This window comes from Peromyscus californicus, unplaced genomic scaffold, assembly GCF_007827085.1.
Source record: "Peromyscus californicus insignis strain IS unplaced genomic scaffold, ASM782708v3 Scaffold_11__1_contigs__length_118956290, whole genome shotgun sequence".
Classification (NCBI taxonomy): domain Eukaryota; kingdom Metazoa; phylum Chordata; class Mammalia; order Rodentia; family Cricetidae; genus Peromyscus; species Peromyscus californicus.
In genome coordinates, this window is record NW_026294402.1 from 35,774,866 (window position 1) to 35,790,855 (window position 15,990).

Here is a 15,990-nt window from a genome sequence, read left to right on the forward strand (position 1 = left end):
TTGGTCAAGGTTCTGCACTAAACATGACCAGTGAGGAGAGAACCAGGCCAAAACCAAGTTTCTCTAGTCCTAATGAACTGTAGACCAAGATTTTAATCCCATCTTGCTTATTAAAATGCTACATCTGGTACATCTTTATTCTCATTATTTTAATAACTTTTCCTATTTTCTTATCTTTAAATCCCCCTTTTCCTTATTCTACACCAGTGATTTTCTTCCCATGTACAATCAAGAATATTTTGTAAGGAAAGCATCATATGCCAAGTTATTTCCAATGAAAAGAAGAATAATGTAGATACTTAATTCCTGATTTCTGATTTTCTCAATAGTGGTATGAAATGTTAGTATTTATCTTAAATACCAGTACTTTAGGTTTGAAAATTAATAGCACCCACCAGGATGTCTAACACACAGTAGGGCCTTTAGCAAACATTAGCTCTTGCCATTGCTCATACTGGGCATGCCATGTCTATGGAATCATGCAGAGAAGAAAAAGCAGTGTTGGCAACACCTCCTCAGCTAAGGCTGGAGCTTCATGAGCTCCTCCCGAGTTCATGCTGGAATGTTGAGTGGTTGATCTGGTGCGGGTTTTGCTGTGAGCGGTTGATCTGGTGCGGGTTTTGCTGTGAATTCATGAGTGCAGCAGCCATACCATGTCCAGAAAACAGCATTTCATCAGACTTCTCATTCTCGGCCTTTTGTGTTCTTTCCTCCCCCTCTTCCTGGATGGCCGCTGAGGCTGGGAGGTGGTAAGACAAATGGCCCACTTGGGGCTGAAGCTCATTGCTTCTTTCCTTGGCCATATCCAGTCTACAGACAAGCCCCATCGAAGACAGTCTTCATTTTGGTAACAATATCTGCAGTTTCTAGCATTTCCCCCTGCTCCTTTTCTCAGAGTCTCCAGCGCTGCTTACATCCCCCATCTGTTCTTTCTGCACTGTGTTTGGAATCTTCTAGGCCTTGGCACTTCTGCATTTCAAGTCAGGAAGTGAAAAAGTTATTTTCTATTTCAAGTAGTTGATTCTTGGAATAAAAGGCATGATGTTTAAAGATTATTTTCCTAGCTTCAGATTGCCTAAAATCTACATGAGAGTTTCAAAGTGAGGAATTTAACTCTTGGTTTGCTATGAGCCTATGGGAAGGGGAGCATTTCAGTAAATTCTCCCTTCCCACCACTTCCTCTGTGTGTGTGTGTGTGTGTTGAGGATTAGACCCTTAGGTTATAGTAACATCACGATGTTGAGGAAATCACTGAAGAATGGGAAAGATGTCTTGCTTCTTTAAGACATTTATGAAAACTTACAGCATAAAACCCAAATTGCACTGATCCAGCAAAAAGACACAATAACCCTGCCTAAGACTGCCCATAAGATACTAACAATAATTCCATTCTAACTCCAGGCTTCAAATACAGGCTCACTTAACTTTTAATTTCGCCACTGTTTCATACCTTGTTAGCCATGATATAGGTAGAAGGGAACCCTGGTATATCCCACTCCTTGAAAAGACAGAAATTTGTTATTTGGGGTTGAAGAAAGTAAATTATTTCCTAACTCACCAAAAACTCTGAAGAGAAAGCCAGGGATAGACTCCTGAGGTAGCACATAAGTTTGAAGTCCTGAGTTGAAGCCTTATCACCAAGCCAAATAAAAGCAAAGAAAAATTTAGGAGGGAAAAATGTCAACGTATATTACAGCACTCTAGTCTGCACATCTGTTGTTCTTATTTGTCTATGTTGATTGCACAGTATCTACATGATCTATTTTAGATGGAACTGTTATTAGCCATAATGCTTCTTTTGATATTTCAAAAAGATTCATATCTGTATTTTGGCAATAGCTTCTGTCAACCCATGTGACGCCTATGCTATAATATTCCTGGATAAATGGACAGAAAGGGTGAAGTATTCTGACTTTATGTTATTTGGCTGCTATGTCTACGCCTTGCTTAGTGTTAAATTACCTTTAGTTTGTATATAATGTCAGGGACTGGGCTTTCTGCCCCCGATGATTGGCCTTGTTCACGAAGGGCTTCATTTTCCTCTTTTGTATGTGACTTTTGTGTTCTTTGGAAGACCCTTGTGTAGTTCCATGGAGTTTCTTCTTTAAACATGCTACTCCTCCAGCTTCTGTGACTTTTGGTTATCATAGCTAGCTTTACTTGTCAACTCAACACACATGGGAAGAGAGAATCTTCATTGAGGAATACCCTCTATCAGATTGGCCTGTGGGCAGGTTGGTGGGCAATTTTCTTGATTCCTAATTGATGTGAGAGTGCCGAGCTCTCTTTAGGCAGGTGGGGCTGGGCTGTAGATGAGATGTAGCTGAGCATGAGTCTGGACCAGTCAGAAGCACTCCTCCATGGTCTCTGCTTCAATTCCTGCCCCCAGGTTTCTGCCTTGGATCTCCTCAATGACGGACTGCAATCTGTCAGGCAGATAGCCCTTTTGTTCCTCGTGTTGTTTTTGGTAAACATGTTATCACAGTAACAGAGAAGCAAAGTAAGACAGCACAGGACTTGAACTTTGCTCTGCTCCTCATTCTCATCCTCTTTCCGTGCAGCCATTACCCCTCAGTGTTGCGGTGGGTGTATGACCCTAGTGACATTCGACTTCTGGAACAATCCTACTTCTGCCATGCCATTAATGTATTGTCTTCCATAGTGTCCAAGGCACTTGTGCTCCTCTGGGTAAATGTCTCCAGTTTGTGCTGCCATCCATCTCCAGACATCATTGGGATTCTCTTACCACCTCACCATCAACTCTGGATTGCACAAAGGGCAGCAGATTCCAAGAGCTGTCATTTATGAAATGCTCCCATTTGGACATCCTGTGGAGTGTAGTCCTCCAAGCAAGCCATGATTGGCTCTTGCCCTCTGGGACTGTCTGCAGCTGTGGTTCCCTACAGGCATTAGGGAGTTGGGGAGAGACTCAGGAGGCTCTGCCCCTTCCTGAGGATTTATTGGTAGTTAATAGTTGCTAGGGTGGAGCCACAGCCTGCTCCCCCTCCCTGAAGATACATAGGCAGTTAACAGTTGCTGGAAGAGACGTTTCTTTTGTAACATAGTCGCTTGTAAGGTGCCCGGTGTCTTGTAAGTACCCTCTCACCCACACTCCCATGAGAATTAAATAAACTCCTTGGTCCATTTAATGGTGGAATCATTTCCTAGTTTGTGTCGTTGATGTCCTGTTCTGAGTCAGTAGACAATTTGTTCACATTGCTCCAGGATGGTTCACTCAACAGACATTTAGATTCACACTGGAATAATGAAGACTATGTGCGGATCATTAACAGATTTTTCAGTTCAAATAGAGCTTTAGAAAAATAAAAGTTAGGTTAAGCAGGACTCAGCCCAGAATAGAATAAATATACAAGTTTTCATTAATTTGACAATGAGCATTTTTGTTGTCACAGGGCAGTTATACTCAGTACCAAGTTCAGTGTCTCTTCCGGAGTTGGCACTCAAATACTTACTAACAAACAAGCAGAGATTTCTTACAGAACTAGAAAAATTCCCAAAATTCATATGGAAATATAAAAGACCTCAAATAGCTTAAAGTCTAAGGTTCTTAAGGAAAGGACTAAAGAGAAGCCCAGTGCTGGAGATAGGACGACAGAGCCATAGGAACAAAAGGAACAAATGCCATGTGGTCCTGGCATAAACAAGTACATGTAAGCAATGGCATAGGACAGAGGACCAGTAATAAACTCACACAGCTATATCCCCTCAGGGACATGATGCTGGGAAGTGTCTTCTACCAATCGCCTTTCATTCTCCCAATCGTGTTTCTGATTTGTGCTATCTCTCTGTGTGTTTCTTCCTCACATTCCTCTGTTTTATCTATATTGTACTTCCAGAAGGAAAGACTATGCTCATGTGAGGTCAAAGATCATCATTTCTAGAAATAAAAATAAAATGTGTTCCAATCAAAGACATTGATCAAAATGCTGCCAAACTGTTTACCTGGCTGCAGCTGCTCAGAATCTGCTTCTCCGGCCATTTCAGCTTAGACAAGAGTACACAGGTAACGTTTAAAGTGTGGAATCCAGAACAGACCCCATGCTCCTGGTGAGAGTGGATCCAGCTTCCTCTTAGCATGGAATACATGTAAATCCCAGTGTGTGTTTGGGGGCGGGGGTGGGGTGGGGGTAGGGGATGCCTTAGACTTTAAAGATGATAGATCTCTTGATTAAGCATCACCTGAAAAGAACACTACATTCAGCCTTGAAGGATTAACAAACTTCCAGCTCATCCAACAGAGGACAAAAACTTCTTACCTTAAAACATCAACGTATGGTAGAATCAAGAATCAAGTCACTATTCCAGACCTTGCTCAGAGCTAGCAGCTTTCTTGATTGGGTACAGTCTGCTTCACCACTTGGGCCATACAATTCCTTGCACTCTGGTACTTGAGGTTTCATGAGAAGATACAGATTCTGTTTGGAGTCTCTGGCAGACCTCTATGAATCACAGTGATGGCCCTTGGAATTTTTGGAGCCAGGCTCTACAATGATCCGAAGAAAACTATTTCCCCTTGAAAAGCAGCTCTTGGCCTATAGTGGAAACTGAACACTTGGCAACTGGCCAACAAGTTATCGTGAAACCTGAGCTACTCATCATGAGCTGTGTACTGACTAGTTTTATGTCAACTTGACATGAGGTAGAATCATCAGAGAGGAGGGAGTCTCAATTGAGAAAATGCCTGCATAATATCTGGCTGTAGGCAAGCCTGCAGGGAATTTTCTTATTTAGTGCTTTATGGGGGAGTGCCTAGCCCTTTATGGGTGGTGCCATCCCCAGGCTAATTGTCCTGGGTTCTACAAGAAGGCAGACTGAGCAAGCCATGAGGAGCAAGCCTGTAAGAAGCACTCTTCCATGGCCTCTTATATCAGTTCCTGGCTCCAGGTCTTTGTCCTGCTTGAGTTCCTGTCCTGACTTCCTTTGATGATGAACTGTGAGGTGGAAGCATAAGCTGAATAAACCCTTTGCTCCCCCCCCCCAAAAAAAAAAAGAATCAAGTCACACACACACACACACACACACACACACACACACACACACACACACACACACACACTTTGCCCCTGCCACCTGTGGTGGGTGAGGGAGCTACCCCTCCCCACTGAAGCTCTTGGGAAAGTTGACCCTGCACCTTGCCTGGGCAGCACAGTAGAGCTGACCGTGTTGACTGAGGTGTGGGTGAGCAGCCCCAATGCTGTGAGCATGGGAGAGCTGTTCCCATTACTCATCTGTCATGTAGCGGCATGGGTGGGGAGAGATGCCCACCTCCCAGTCAAGGCCTGAGGCAGGTGAGAGAGCTAGCCCTGAGGTCACAAGAGTGACTGTCCCTGCCCCTCATCAGCTTCAACACTTGAGAGAATGGCCAGTACACCTCACCTGAGTAGCACAACAGAGCTGGCCTTGAAGGTGTGGGTGCAGTAGAACCGACCCTGAGGGTGTGAAATCCAGAGAACTGACCCCACCTCTTGCTCATCACTGCAAGGGGTGAACTAGCCAGGGCAATGCTGGAGAGCTCACCCTGGTGGTGAGGGCAGGGGAGAGTTGGCGGGCTGACCAACCTTGCAACTACCCAGGCCCAGAACCAGGGTTATGTATTGGCCCACCCAATATCCACCCCATCTGTAATCTACTGGAGCACAGTGGGGGAGGGGGTGTCAGTTTTGTGGACTCAGGGGGCAGGATCTCCATGACACAGGGCAACAAGGGGATATCCAGGAAGAGTTCCAGTCAGGACCCAGCGTCGATGGTGTAGCAGAGACCTGGGGCTTCAAACCAGACCAATGATGCTTTGTGATGAACGCCTGCATGTAATAACGTATGTATACATGGGTTTACTGCGTGACTCACTGTGTCACACTGCAGCTTCCAAGACGTGATTTCCCCCTTCTCCCTCCCCCCTTTTTTCTCTTAAATTTTATTTTGTTTTGTTGTGGGAGGAGGATGAGTGTGACTGGGAGTCAGGATGTGAAAGACACAAAGAATAAATAAAAAGAAAGTTAAAAGAAAAAGAATCAAGTCACCACTGGCTACAGATCATGACTCCATCACTGGTAAAGTCCCTGCTACTGCTATGGCTGTGAGACATAAGAAATGTAGTTCACAATAACAATATTTATCCTGTGATGTGCCTTCAGCCCATTTCTTACAGCAGTGCTGGGGGTTGAGTTCAGAGCCTTGTGAATGCAAGGTGTGGCGGGAATCCTAACTGGTCTTAATAAAAACCCAGAGCCAGATATCGGGGTAAATGCTGAAAGATCCGAGAGACAAAGGAACAAGCCACAGCCACTTCTTACCTCGCCAACTCCTCAGCCGAAAGGGGGCTAAGCTCCAGTCTCCTCCTACCTCATATTCCTTTCTCTGCCCAGCCATATCATTTCCTTTTCAACCTCCCTAGTGCTGGGATTAAAGGGGTGTGTGTGTGTGTGTGTGTGTGTGTGTGCGTGTGTGTGTGTGCCCCACCACTGCCTGGCCCCTGTGGCTAACTAGTGGCTGGCTTTGCCCTCTGACCTTCAGGCAAGCTTTGTTTGTTAGAGCATACACAAAATATCGCCACAGCAAGGCAAGTGTTACTGCCTCCAATCCAGCACCACAGCCCTTTATAGCTACTTTTCAGTAGTAGATTGGGGAGGGAACCTGCTGTGCGTCCTCACTACCTCACTGAATTTTCAATTTTTTCCTCTAGATCAACATTTCTTCATGAATGAGGGAACCAGGTTCAGATAAAGATAAGGTAGCACATGGTTTTAATGACTGGCAGAGCCCGTCTAGCCCAAAGCCCACAGCTTTTCTATCACAACATGCTTCCCAGAAGGTTGCCTGTGGGAAGTGAAAACCCTATTCTAGAGCTAGCGTTTACAAACACATTTGTGTATACAAAGAAAAACAGAGGACAAAGGGAATATGCTACAATGCAAAGAGTTCCTGAGTCCTCATTCAAGCAAAGATTCAAAATGCAATGTTTTATAACTTGGGGTATTATTGCTAAGCAGGTGTCGATGCCTTATTTCATGTGCCTGTTGTCTTGTGGTCCTTGTCTGCTTTCTCTATTTTGTGTATCATACAGACTCTCAGTGTCTGAACAGACAGCTTTGCCTCATGAGTACCTGTAAACCCATTAGCCTTTCTTCTCACGATCCTCTTTGCCATGGAAAGTCTTCCTTCTTGTAACAGAGTAATAGATTCTCTTCCTCCTTTTCAGTGTCGAAGGATGGCTGGTGGCACAATAGCAGTCCTTGTAATGCAGACAGAGGTTTGATTGAAAGCATCCTGTAAGTGTATAAGAAATCACAGATAGTAGAAGTGTGAGGAATTGTTAGGTCTATTTACCTGAGTATCTGGTTTTCTCCTCCTTGCCCCACAGACTCTTGCTATGCAGCCTAGGTTAGCCCGGAACTCATGGTGATTCTCCTGTCTCAGCTTTCTGAGGGCTAGAATTATTAGTATGAACCAACACACTGGAAGAAACAACCCATTTTTATCAGTGAGGAAACAAAGATTCAGGTAACCCTATAAAGAAAATGCTACAATCATGCCTTCTCCATGTGGCATGACTTTGTCAATGGTTTTCCCAAATTAAGACACTTACTTCTGAAAGTTAAAGGAAACATCAACAGGGTGTGGTAGTGGGGATGTGTGTGAATGTGTGTGTGTGTGTGTGTGTGTGTGTGTGTGTGTGTGTGTGTGTGTGTGACCACTGCCTGGCCCCCGTGGCTAACTAGTGGCTGACTTTGCCCTCTGACCTTCAGGCAAGCTTTATTTATTAGAGCATACACAAAATATCACCACAGCAAGGCAAGTGTTACTGCCTCCAATCCAGCACCACAGCCCTGTGGTAGTGGGGAGTGACATCAGGGCTGTCCTGGGAAACCAGGGCCATGCAATTGTTCTAGTCTCTTTGACCTCTAATAGCTGGGTCACTTTTTAAAAAATAGTTACTTTTCTTTTGCTGTGAATAAGACACCATGACCAAGGCAACTTAAAAGAAAGTTCTGAATTAAACATACAGTTCCAGAGGGTTCGAGTCCATGATGGTGGAGCAGATACATGGTGGGAGGAACAGCTGAGAGTTCACATCTTAAACCGCAAGCAGATAGAACAGACCCGGAATGATATGCATCTTTTGAAGCCTCAAAGTCCACTCCCAGTAACACACTTTCTCCAACAAGGCCATGGCTCCTAATTGTTTTTCAAACAGTTTCACTAATTGGGGGCCCAGTATTCAAGCTCATGAGTCTGCAGGACCATTCTCATTCAAATCACCACAGTAGCCATGGAATGAAACAGGGTTAGGAGAAGTGCCAGGAATATAGACACAAGAACATGCCTAATAATTTTTGGTTAGCTCTATCTCAACGCGCAGCTGTCCAGAGCATTCATGGAAGGGATGTGGTCAGGTTCAGAATTTTCTAGCTTTGAAGGTTAATACCATTAGCACCAAGTGTCACAGATGGAAACACAGAATAACAAGACATTAGCTTTCACTTTTGCTTACTTTTTAAAAATTATGTTGTGCTTCTATCATAGCAAAATCTATCATCATCCAATTTTATAACTTAACCAAACTATCCAGTTTCTGTAGCTTGACCAAATTATCTTATTAAGACAGAAATGTATCAATAAAAAAACTGGTCAGACTGATCATTTCTGTGAGAGGGAAGAAATATCAAAAGGAGGTGAGGGAGGGAAAGGATGAAGGAGAGGGATGCTAAGAGCAATTGTGTTCTAAAATATAATACAATGGAGCATCCATTGTGTATCCAGAAGAGATGCCACACCGTCTATGTAACACTGCTAGACACTAGCAAGGAAACGAGATCAAGTGTAGATATGTAACACAGACACAATGAACTTCAACTCACCATGACCTCCTGTCATTTTATTGTATAAAATTGGTGCCCACACCTCTGCTTGGTTAATTCCTTACGTAATGCTGTCTGCTTTCAAGGCTCCTGAGTTGAGCATTTGTCCATTTTCCCATGTAAAAAAAATGCTACAGTACATTCCTTAACTTAGGACTCAACAGGAGGGAAGACTGGGTGTCCCTGACTGCAGTGTTGAGTTAAAAGCACCCAGGAGAAGTTTAAAAGGAAAGACCTGTAGGTAACATTGCAGAGTAGTGTCACTGAGAAGTACCAAGTTTGACAAATTTTGATTCTATTTCCATACAAAGAGACAGAGGCATTCCCTTCTGAACTTGCAAATTTAAGGTGTTGGCTCTCTGCAAGGTACTTCTGGCAGAACTCCATCCCTGGAAAGACAGCACTTGGACCAATCCTGCCTTGCCATTTGCCTGACAGCAATGAAATTTCCAGTGTTATTCGGGCTGTGAAATCTGGGCTCATGTCTGCTTCTGTTTTGACCTTTCACTACTTCCTGCTCTGGCTGACTGGCCACCGGCCAACCCTTCCTGCAGGTCGGTTGTGTGCTAGGAGCTGGAAGAAAGGACTCACTAGTTAACCAGCATGCCAATATCGAAAAGGTCAGCACAAGCCAGTTTTCACTACAGCTGTACGTCAAGCCGACCCCAGCGTGTGTGTGAAAGTTAGCAAGGAACATCTCAGTAGAAATGCCCTTCTCCAAATTTACTGCAATAATGAAACAAGACAATAGACCAACACAACAACTCTGTGCAGACTAACGTCAGACAAACCACCTCCTGCTATGTAGGTCAGTTGTCTAGTTCATGGAGGGCTAGAACTCTGAGTACGACACTGTGCTCTGGACTTCCTTTTGATGTTGGGTTTTGTTTGTTTCATTTTATACACGTATATAATGTGCTTTGATCAAAGCCACCCCTATTCCCTCCAACTCCTCCCTTGTCCTTTCTACCACTTTTCCCTGGGAGTGCATGAGCCCATCCCCCATCCCTGCTGGAACTTTGCCTGCCTTGATCTTACACAGGTCTTGTGCCTGAGGTCACTGAAGTAAAACTGTAGTTTGTATTTTTCTAGGTGAAAATTTTCAAGTCCAGTTTTTCTCCAGATGATTGATTTTTGCCTGTGTTAAGCTTGAGGATTTCATTTCTAACTCAGTTTTTATTTTTCTTCTGTCTTTGAAATACAGTTTCATCTTTGTGCTGATACGTGTAATTAGAGAAGACCACCATGGGTCCAGGGAGATGTCTCAGTGACTCACACATGTGCTGTGCAAGACAATTAAGGAAGATGTCTACCCAGCAACAAACCCTGGCTTCCATATGTGTACCCCTCTCCTCCCCCACACAAAATAAGTAAATAAATAAAAAACTAAGACTACTAAAACAAACAAACAAACAAAGTGTTAAGCTGAAAATACCTCAGGCTTTAATGAAGCTATTGAATTTATGGAACATATATTTTAGTAAGGAAAGTTTATCTGTGATAACAAATTAATTCTCTCAACTCCATGCCCAACACAACTTTCTGTGTGGATCCTGAGGACCTGATCTCCAGTTCTCAGGCTAGCACGGCACATGCTTTAGCCACCAAAACATCTCCTTGGTGGTCTTCTTAATTGCATGTATCAACACCAAGATGAAGCTGTATTTCAAAGGCAGAAGGAAAATAGAACCCGAGCTAGAAATAAAATCCTCGGGTTTAAAACAGACAAAAGTCAGTCATTTGAAGAAAATCTGATGTAGTGTCCTGTCATATGGTATTTTCAGCATGGGTTAGCTTGGTCTGGCTTCCACACTAGCTCACAAATCATGGTCTATGGACACTCCTTCATCTGTTTTTTGTTGTTTGTTTCTTTTTTTGATTTTCAAGAAAGGGTTTCTCTGTGTAACAGCCCTAGTAGACCAGGCTGGCTTTGAACTCACAGAAATCTGTCTGCCTCTGCTTCCCGAGTACTGGGATTAAAGGCATGTGCCACCATGCCTGGCCGAGACTCCTTCATCTTAAACACATACTGTGTCCACCTTAAAAAGACAATTCCTCTCTGTTGATGCTAGGTTGCAAACACTTTGCTTCTGCTCCCTGTGTTCTGGTCTGAATTTGTCACATGGTCCCACCCAGGCTAGAAAAATGAGTGATCACTTGGACGTTCCTCTAGCAACAGATGTCTCTGCCCACTTTATGCATAATAGCCTTGGCATATTTATAATCTTACTAATAACTGCATAGCAGCTATTTGTCACTTCCAGCTCTGTACCAGGAATGGACTCTTGAGACCTGTGTTGTTCATCTGAAAACCGAAGCTCCTGGAGGGTAGTATGTCACTTATAGTCATTCTGGAAGCATCTGCCATGCTGCAGTGAGAGCTAGAAGAGATTAATTGGGGGCAGCCCCCCTGAGAGGTTCAGGGGAGTGAGTGAAGGTAAACACAGACTGATTCTACACCACAGCACCACACTGAAAGGATAGGGGAAAGGAAGAGCCAGGCTGTGACTGTTGAGCAGCTCCGAAAAGATGCCAGCCCAACAGAGCACAAAGGAAAGATGCATACCAGAGGAGCCCCACATTTAGAAATGGTCATGCACTGGTACCAATACAGTGGTACTGATGCACTGGTACCAATACAGTGGTACTGATGCACTGGTACCAATACAGTGGTACTGATGTACCAATACCCAAGCACTGGTCCTCATATACTGTTTCCCATGTTCTGGTGCCCTTGAATGGTTCCATTACTGGCTCTGATGATGTGTGCTTGGCTCTCACATTGACACAGATCCTTGAGATGCTGCCTGAGGATGTTGGCTGATTGCATTTATCTCATCAGGCTTTGTCTTGCAACAGTGCCACAGAGAGGAAGAGGGGGTGAGAATACAGAAGCTCCCCAACATATAATGGTTTGACTCTTGAGTTTTGAGGTTTGTGATGGCTGGTGTGAAAGTGATACACATTTAGTGGAAAACCATATTTGAAATTTTAAACTCAGACTCTTTCCAGGGCTAAGCAGCATCTCTTGGGATGCTGGCCAGCCACAGCAGTCACAAGGATAAGCACTAGTGCTCTGTGCTGTACTGTGTAGGTGGAGTTTTTCATTGGGACCACTGGCTCCCCAATAAACGACATGGAGACTTATTATTAATTATAAATGATTGGCCAATAGCTGAGGCTTGTTACTAACTAGCTCTTACAGCTTAAATTAGCTCATATTTATTAATTTATATGTTGCCACATAGTTCATGGCTTGTTACCTCATCTTCTACATGTACTGATTTCTCTGCTTCTGGCTGTCGACTCTGCCCTTCTTCCCAGCATTCTCTCAGTCTGGTTCTCCAACTTAATCTCTTCCTGCCTAGCTTTTGGCTAGTTAGCTCTTTATTAAACCAATGAGAGCAACACATCTTCACAGTGTACAAAAGGATTATTCCAGAGCAGTACTGTGTTGCTAAGATATGGTGGTCAGTAAGTTAGGGAACCAAATGCACTTTTGACTTATTACATTTTCAATGTACAGTGGATTTGTCAGACTACATCCCCACTCTCACTTGATGAACACCTGTACAGAGTTCCATATCATGCTGCTAAGACTATCTGTTCCTCCGGGATGCATTCTGACTGCAGCAAAATGTTTAATGTAATCACACTGAGTAAAGAATGACCTTTTAAAGGAGTTTTAAAACACCACAGGAAAAAAGAAAAAGTTCATACAGTCAAGATCTCAGAGTTACAAACTTGTGTCTTTTTTTTTTTTTTGACAAGCTATAGGACCTTCTCAGAAGTCACTTTAACCTCTGCGCCTTGGTTCTCTCTTCAGTATATTAGATGGTTGTTGGATTTGCTCAGCCATACTAAACATTATCACACTGCTTAGAAAGCTTGGGAAGGCAGGGATTTTTGTCTTTACAAAACCCAGTTTCTGGCTCAGTAAATCTTGAGTGTGCTGATTCTGTATCAATTTCCTTCAAACTGGGACATTCCATCTTGTACGTTCAGGAAGCAACTTACAGGATCCAACAACTGAGAAGTCTCAGGAGGATTACACCCATACCCTCACCTCCCCCTCCCCAGCCCCCAACCTCCACCTGCCAAGGTTTTATATAAAAAAAAATCATCAATAGCTGTGGAGAACAGCTTCTCTGACAGGTCCAGCTGCCTGCAAGTCATGCAGGAGCTCATGGGGAGGGGGATGCAGCCTTTGTGAACTGTTAGTTACATCGGGCCATTTTAGTGTTGCAAGGTCTGGTTCATTCATGCTCCTTAACTAATACTAATAAACTCACTGTATCTCAAAGCTAGATCAGAGGGGAACTGTTTCACTGGTCTGTAGTCAGTCCCCTCTCTGGGGTCTGTAGATATCTTAACCTTCCTCTACAGTAAGTCACACAGCGTCTCCAGCTTTTTGGTGGTGCTACTGGTAGGTGACATATACTTTGAAAACTACTAAAGCAGATGTCCAATTTTCTGATTCAACTACACTGCTTTACAATGGCTTTCTACAGTTATTTGTATCTACTTCACCATCGTCTGTTAAAGACTTTATATCTATCTAATACCTCTTCAGACAAAGCACAGGTTAGTCCAAACATTCTTTGATTTATTACCATGTGACATAGATCGTGCTAAGTACAAAAACAGAAGAGATAGCTGTCATCATCAGTACCGTTCTCACTGTTGACATCAAGAGTGGACACTGAAGACACAGTGTCTCTGGTTCTGCCTGCCCTTTCCATTCATTATTTCCCCAATTTAAGAGTTTAAGGGGGCCGGCTGGTGGTGGCACATACCTTTAATCCCAGCACTCGGGAGGCAGAGGCAGGCAGATCTCTGTGAGTTTGAGGCCAGCCTGGTCTCCAAAGCAAGTTCCAGGAAAGGCGCAAAGCTACACAGAGAAACCCTGTCTCGAAAAACAAAACAACAACAACAAAAAAAAATTTTTAAGGGTAGATCCCATGTTAATGATGAACAATGGAAGGAAGGGATGCCATCTTTGTAGCATGAATGAAGCAAAATAGACTTGAGAACAGATAGACAAAGCCAGGAGGAACAATTCAGGGAAAGGAACGTCATGAACAGTAAGCATGAGCAAATGCCTTTATGTTTGGGGATAGAGTCTGGTAAAATCTTAGCGTAATGTTCCAGTGTGATGGGAGGAAGGAGTGCTGTTTGTAGGGTGGAGGGAAGGGGGAAAATGGGTTCTGACATGCAGTTTCATTCCATAGATCCAGTACCTTGGCTAGCCCTGGATTTTATGTTGCACCACTTATTGGGTAAGTAAGCAGGAGCTGATGATTTTACTAGAAGGAAAAGAAAATACAGCCGAGGAGACGCTTAGCTTTGTGCAGTCAGCTGTGGCGTATCAAACAAGCCCCCAAGATCTCTCAGCATCCTGTTCTCTATGATGAACACAGCATTCACCATGCTTATGACAAATGAGTGAGTATGTTGGTGACACCTTGCTAGTCACAAAGCTCTGTCTGTACAACACCATGAAGAAAACTCATACATGTATTATGTGTTCATGATCATACTTCCTTTAAAACTTTCCAAGCTATCTTGTTTAGCAGCAGATTGTGGTCCTTCCTCCAAAGGCCAGCACCCTCCATAGAGAATTCTCTAGCATTTACTCAGGTGCCTGAGGGATGTCCTGTACTCGAGGCAGCACTATGAATATGGAACGGGAACCTTTTCCTCCTCATGTGATAGCACAGGAATTTCCCCACACATTGGGATAGGTGGCCCTCTCCCTGCTGCTTGCAGATAGGGAAGTCCCAGAGAGTGGGCCCATGAGCTGTTCTGTGGTAGAGAACAATACAGAGATGTCAGGAACATAGTGGAAAACCAAGACGTGGTCAGTCAAAATATGTGTAATTAATATATCCCAAGAGCTCAATGGCTTCTGTCTCTGATTGGAGCCTAAAGGAAGGAAAGAGGAAAGGGAAAACTCCAATCCAATTAAAGAAAATGCAGCCCAGGCTGAGGTCAAAGCTGCACTCTGGGGATGTCTCATTAACCACTGAGGGTAGACTTTGAATGGGTTAAGAAAAGTTTGACCCCTGGCACTGAGAGTATGTTGTCAAGGAAAAATTGGATGCTTAGCCCAGAGAAAATGTGAGCAAGTTTGTCTGCAGTTTGATTAATAAATGCACATAGGGTCAGTATTGGGGAATGGAGTTCATCTCTGAGAAGTGTGCTGTGGAAGCTGGCTAAGAAGGGACACGCTGGTGTCTGGGTTATATCGCCCTCCAAGCACATAGCTAAATTGAACTGGAAGGCGTTCCAACAGTGGGCTGGCTACAGAAAGTAATTCAAAATCCAGAGGGGAATATTTTCAAAGGCTAGACAATAACAAATAATTTATATCTAGCTTCAGGATATATACTAACCCATTTCCTCCCGCAGAGCGTTTGCTTGTGCTTTAGTGTCTTGTCCAGATTAATATTAAAATGGACCAATGGTCTCTGGGACCTCAGCAAATAAACTAGGATGGGGTATGTGGGGTCCGTTTCGCAAACACAAGGTGTGAGGTGACTAATAGTTGTCCAAGTGTCGGTATAGAGCAAGTCAATGAGGCTCCCAAAGCCCTACAGCAGTGGTTCTCAACCATCCTAATGCTGTGACCCTTTAATACAGTTCCTCATGTTGTGGTGACCCCCCCCCCCACACCAACCATAAAATTATTTTCTTTGCTACTTCATAATTTTAATTTTGCTACTGTTATGAATCATAATGTAAATCTCTGTGTTTTCTGACAGCCTTGGGCAACCCCTGTGAAAGGGTCTTTTGACCCCTAGAGGGGTCATGACCCACAGGTTGAGAACCACTGCCCTACAGTCTTACCCATGAAATGCTTGGCTACTTCCAAATCTCCTGGAAAACCTGCCATTGCAACAAACACAGCCATGTATCGGAAACACGGTGAGTCTTTAGGACAAACTGGCACATCTCATAAATATGCTAGGATTCTCTCCTTCCCTGTTTGTCCTAATCATAATCCTGGCTATTCTGTAACCTCCTCTATTTTCATTTAATCTGTTGTTATGCTTGCCTAGTCCAACATCCTCACAGTTCTTTAATGTTGAGAAACTAGTCATCTTGATTA

General features: G+C 43.7%; 1 long non-coding RNA gene across 1 annotated transcript in view; it reads left to right on the forward strand.

Annotated features, from left to right (window-relative positions):
• The window catches only part of LOC128122093 (uncharacterized), a 340,108-nt gene that overhangs the window by 306,240 nt on the left and 17,878 nt on the right, over positions 1–15,990 (forward strand). Inside the window, exons 12-13 of the long non-coding RNA XR_008222330.1 lie at positions 14,111–14,158; positions 15,644–15,806. This is a non-coding gene — a long non-coding RNA (uncharacterized LOC128122093). The remainder of the gene's footprint in view (positions 1–14,110; positions 14,159–15,643; positions 15,807–15,990) is intronic.